Source organism: Staurois parvus, unplaced genomic scaffold, assembly GCF_062004578.1.
Source record: "Staurois parvus isolate SC_StPar_1 unplaced genomic scaffold, SC_StPar_1.0 ptg000458l, whole genome shotgun sequence".
Classification (NCBI taxonomy): Eukaryota; Metazoa; Chordata; class Amphibia; order Anura; family Ranidae; genus Staurois; species Staurois parvus.
This window is the reverse complement of record NW_028318254.1, coordinates 3,740,369-3,746,244: the sequence shown is the minus strand read 5'-3', so window position 1 is coordinate 3,746,244 and position 5,876 is coordinate 3,740,369. Positions and strand designations below refer to the sequence as shown.

The following is a 5,876-nucleotide window of genomic DNA, read 5'->3' as shown; positions in this document are numbered from 1 at the left end:
GCTTGCAATGCACTGCTGCACATGCAAAACCAGACATGCACTTTTTTCTTTCTATTAAGCATGCATAGATGCTAACTGTACTGGATTTGATGGGACAGTCCCACATTTTGGATCTTTGTCCAGATAATGTTGTTTCCCAGAATCGCTCGTCTTTGAGTTACTGAGCATACAGAGTAGCACAAAAAACTGCTCACAAGTGGACAGTTCACTCACATTTTGGGAGAGACAATGCAGAATATGGGTGTGATCTGGATATGGCTGCTCAGAAAATGGGTGTGTCAAATGTGGGCCATGTTCAGGGATGATGATGTCTTAGAGACTGGGACAAATATGTTGGTAAGTATGCAGGCGGATGGTTCATATGCATTTTTTGTAGTGTGCTTAATCTCAAATGCATTGTCTAGGTGCATTAGGCTGCATGAATGACTCCACCCTGCATTTATTTAAATTTTAATTAATTTGTGGACATGTGGTAATATGGGCATATTAACTGCACGTGCCACTGACAGGTTTCACCATTTCTACCATTTGTAGAAATTCTCCATTGTCATCTAGGAGCCTGTGTGCAGTTTTCTCTGTATGTTACTAAGTGTTGTTATCACAGGAGTTCTGCACAGATGCCAAATAGATTCTCTAATATACAGATATCCAATACAGGGACAATATTCATTTGTATATATAGTGCATGGATCACAATATAAGACAGCAAGCAGGTAAAAAAATATGAAATTCAGAATAAAATGGCTTTTAGGTGAACGTTCCAAAACAGCTTAGGAAGTGGAAACCCGTTATATGGTCTCCCGTTAGTTTCAAACGCTCTAGGTATTAATCTAGGCCTCATTATTGAGTGCGATGCAATATCCAAGCTGCTAAAATATAGCTCCATCACCAGCAAGAAAACCCCAGCGCCGTATCAAAACCATTTACTGCCATCTAAAACATTTCAGCTGAAGATTATATTTAATAATGAGAGTAAATCTTTTCCAAATCATTTTAATTGAATGTAATTGCTGGCACTGAACCCAGCCACTTTACAGCAACGGGAAAATTCCGCTCCACATTTATAATGTCATGGAGATGCAGAAGGAACATGGCCACTGTTGCCAGGGAATGGATGGAGGTCAAGGGGAAATTCCAGACAGAAATAAACAAGAGGTTATAATGAGGGCCGCCATTAGAAATCATAGGAGTCTGTACAGGGCCCCCCTGCCAATATTTCCATTGGACGAGGTTTGACAATGATGTGGATCTCTGCTTGTCCACCTTCTTCCCTGGAAACAAAGCCTTACCTACGTCATTCAACCAAGCAGCTATGGATGAGAAAGCTCAGGCTCCTGCTCAGCCCCCTGTTCTGTGGAAGGCTGAAATCAAATATAGAAGATGAATTTCTACTGCTCTGAGAACTATCGTTTGGCTATGTTTACTATCGGCTTCAGGCATGTGTTATTGGTTTTCGTTTCTGGTGATTCGCTGGGCAGTGGGCATCATCAATGCTGGATGGATGAATGATGGATTTACAATGAGGAACTATTTTAATTTTTTATTCATGAAGGACTTGGTCAAATGTTTAGGTTAAAAATCTTTTTTCTAGGTTCTTATTATTTAGGGGGGCTTCCAGATTTCAGTAAGATTGTGGGGAAGAGGCCCTTGTCCTTCACATGGTGAAAGGTTGTAGCCAGGTGCAATTTATTTTCTGAACTGCAGGTGGTGCTCAACCACAGCGGCATTGCAGAGGGAGAGGAAATCAAGAGGAACACACTCCTCTATTATTTCTGGGTCACTGGGGAAATGATCCGGTTGGATGCTGCTGCCCCATGTGACCCTGGTGGCCATCTTGGGTAAAGTAGAGTCTATTTAAGACCCTGACTCCCAGGTTTGGCGCTCATTTTGCAAGTGAACAGTGCAGGGACAGGTCACCCGTCTGGCAGGGAGAGTGAAAAGCTGTATTGAAAGGTTCCTGATGAGCAACAGGATAGAGACATGGTATCCTTCCTGGAATCCTCCCATTTGGGCACAGACCAGCTAGGCTGCATTCTGCCCTCTGAGACAGACACTGTTAGCACATCAGAGACCTGCTCCATTACGCGTTGCTGTTAAAATTTGTGAGAGTTCCCAGTTGGGTGCCTTCCCGCTGGGCTGTTTATATCATTGAACTTTGCCTTCAATCCAAGGTCCTGGCAAACCGCAGTCCATGGTCACGCCAAGCCCTGTAGTATATATCCTTGTCAATTACCAATGGGTTCTGTGGTTGATCGACATCGGCTCCAAAGTCACTGTCATGGAGTATGACTACACGCAGTGGTTCAGGACACAAGAACAACTGGATCCCCCATGGCAGTCCCTCAAGGTAGCCAGTAACTTACCTATCCTGGTGGAGGATATCACCTGGGTGAGGATCCAGATAGAAGACCAGGATCATGAAAATACTTTATCACACCTCTGGGACTGTCCCAATTTAACAACATGCCCTTTGGGCTGAGTAATGCAGCTTTCTATTGGTGGTATTTCATCATCACTGGATTTTTATTTTTTGCTATATAAAAGAATACCGAAAATGAAAGTTTTTCTAAACTTTTGCAGATAATCTTTGTTCATGAATTTAGGCTAAAATGTATAGTATGTGAGTATAGTATAAATAGTATAGTGGAGAGTAGACAGTCCAAGGTATTTAATAAGAGGCATGGTGAGTTTTTTAAGTTATAGATTTTTTTTTGTTAAAGGTTTGTGGGAAATTAAGAAAAAAAAACTTTTTTTTTTAACTTTTTTTTAACATACTGTCACCAGTGAAATACCGGATATTCATATGATAAATATATAAAATTAAATGTAATAATTTTTCATTTAATTTTTTTAAAAATTTTTCTTTTCTCTTTTTTTACTACATACTCTCATCAGAGTAGTTCAGTGTCACCATAGTGATACCAGACTACTCTGGGAGAGGGGGTGATCAAGGATTTTTTTTCACTATTATTGCTTCTATCAGTAATGATCACTGTTATAAACAAGAGTTTTGACTGTCATGAATGGCTTTTATTCATTACAGCTTGCTTACTATTGTGATGCTGTGGTTGGCTACAGCTAATCACATGGCACAGGGTGCCAGGTACCATGTGGTAGCTGTAGGCCAATCCAGGGGCGGACTTACAACTCATGGGGCCCCCGGGCAATAGGGGATCATGGGGCCCCTGTGTCCTCACCACACCCAAAAAAGCCTATGAAAAATACTAGGGGCATCTCATGGGGCCCCCTACTGACCCTGGGCCCTCGGGCAGTGCCCGAGAGCCCGAATGGTCAGTCCGCCCCTGGGCCAATCACAGCATCACAATAGTAAGAAAATGTCATATATGGAAGCCATTCACGACAGTTTTACTCACACTGTAATCATGTGATTGCTATAATTGTTTATAGCAATCACATGATATCTCAGCCGCTCACACTAGCTGGGTAGAGAGCATTGTGATCCGCTGTGTGACAGCAGTCGTAGGATTGAGCAGCTGCACGCCTCGGGGGCATTCCAGTGTGCATGTGCTAAGCAATGTAGCAGTATGTTGCCATCCAACCACAGTAAATGTACTGTGGGTGGGAAACAAGTGGTTAAAGGAGTTATACATCTTTAATTTTTTATTTGAAGCTCTTAAAAATTACTGCTCCTGGCTAAACTTAAAAAGTTTTTTTTTGCATTTGCTTTTTTTTGCATTGGTACATGTTTCCCACGGCAGTGCTTACCCTCCATGCTATTTTTGACTCCCTCTCGCCCATTAGCCAAAAAAATTAGCATTTTTAATTTGACAGATTCAGCTCCTATTGATTTCAAAGGAGTTTGAGTTCAGCATCCAAACTTCTTTGAAATTTGCCAAGCCCTGCTTAAACCAAACCCAGGGCAGTTTGGCTTATCAGCACTGAGGACCAGGATTGTATTTCCTGAGCATAACCTGTGGCCCTTTGGTGTTTGTAGCGTGGCCCTCAGACCCAGCAGTCAGCAGTGGGAATTTTGATTTGTAATGGGTCTGTAATAGCTGTGATCTCTAGCAGTTTCATGCAGCATGTCCACAGGCTTTGACAGCTTGACTCGTCTCTGACAAATGCTGTAGCACAGTCTATAACAATGTTTCTCAATCTTTTTTCAGTCAAGGCAGCCTTTAAAGTTATGAACACTCTTGAAGCACCCTTTAAAATTATGGACAGTCTCAAGGCACCCCATTCTAAAATGTAAAAACTATTCTAATAGTTTTACCTAATGCAGCAACATCTACATATGTAGGACAGCCAATGATAGAGGGGATTTTGTTCTTTCAAAGGAAATACACTTTTTACACAGGGATACTGAATAGTATTTCAGAAGTTTCCTTCTCCCTCAGTTTCTCTCTATCAATCAGCTGATTTAACCCCATTACTGACAGAGATGGGCAGCTGAGGGTCAAACAAGAATGCCATGCAGGCAACCAGCATCCTCCATATGAACTGATGGCATCATTGGTTTTAAGGATGCCAGCGGCTAGAAGGTTGTAATGGTGCACAATGAAAACCTAGGCTTTGTGTAACTAAAAGGCAGGCTTTTTTTAAGTCCGCAAACGTGCAGATAAACGAAAAACCCGTAAGTGTTCACAAAAAATGTGCAAGTGCAAAACACCACATGAAAAAGTGCACTTAGGGGTGTGCTTTGTCCTTCCCCTGAAGGGGATGGACCACTACCCTGATCCCCCAGGGCACGAAGCTCCTGACAGGGACAAGGTTCCCATTTGGTCCTCCTGGCCAAAAGGCCTGGTGGACCACCGTTCCTTGTGTCCAGCCGAAGCCAGACACCCGGTACTTGGTCAGGGGGCTCTCCCGAAGAGAAAACCCCCTAGGGACAGGGGAGGAAGGAACCAAAAGGCCACACATCCTCCCCCTAGACTTCAGGGCAGGCCCGAGGACCCACACCCTCCATCCTGTGAGGAAAACACACACATAAGTAAAGAAAAAGTGACAAAACGTGGGAGGTGCAATAAATGAAATAAATGAAAAATAAAAAAAAGTGGTTGTGCCAAATTGTGCACAGACCAGGCCCTGAGGTCTGTAGCAAAAATTGCCCTGGTCCTAGCCAAAAGGCCTGGTCCTAAGGGCGCTGTGCAAGAAAAGTGGAAACACATTGACCATGTGCCATTTTCACACAGTGGGGTCCCACACCCAGGTGCTACTAGTGGCACCCGTGAGGCGACTACTCAGGGGGCACTGGTTTGTGGACTTTCTGCCTTCCCGACCCCTGGCCAGACCAAGGTAGACCTGTCAAATCAGGAGGTACTGGGTCCCTCTGACGTTCCAAAGGGGAATTACTTCCAGGCCCCAGCTACGTGTGGGCATCCCGGGTTCTGTTCCCCCCGTAATAGCCATCAGGACCCCCATCATACCAGCAGGGGTACTATACAAACAGCCATCCCCACAAGGATAGGATGACCGTGAAGCACCCCTACTGGACACTGATAAGAACAGATACTACACTTGATCTTAGCCAAAAGGCCGAGAAGCGAGCTTGATCCACCTGCTGGCTTGCATACAATGTTTGGGCAATTTTTAGGCATAATGCCAAGGCCCCCTGAAGAAGTTTCAAGACACCCCAGGGTGCTTGGGCACGTTGGTTGAAAAAGGCTGGACTATACCCAACTCCTCTTGCAAGTCTTTTAGTCTTTGACAGTCCTTTGTAGCAATACATATAATAAATATTGTGTACGGCCTTTTGGTGGTATCAAGGCAGCATTTGAGGCCCCATATACCCTGTAAGTTGCCAACCACTTCTCTACATGCCTGAGCTGTGAATTTTTCATAAACACTCCTATCCTCCCCCAGTGCATGAATCATGACGGACTGTCAATGCTTATAGGGCTGGATCTGGTTGCAAT

General features: G+C 43.8%; 1 pseudogene; it reads right to left on the bottom strand.

Moving 5' to 3' along the window:
• Positions 1-5,346: 5,346 nt before the first annotated feature.
• On the bottom strand, positions 5,347-5,508 carry LOC149452867 (U2 spliceosomal RNA; annotated as a pseudogene).
• Between the last annotated feature and the right edge of the window lie 368 nt (positions 5,509-5,876).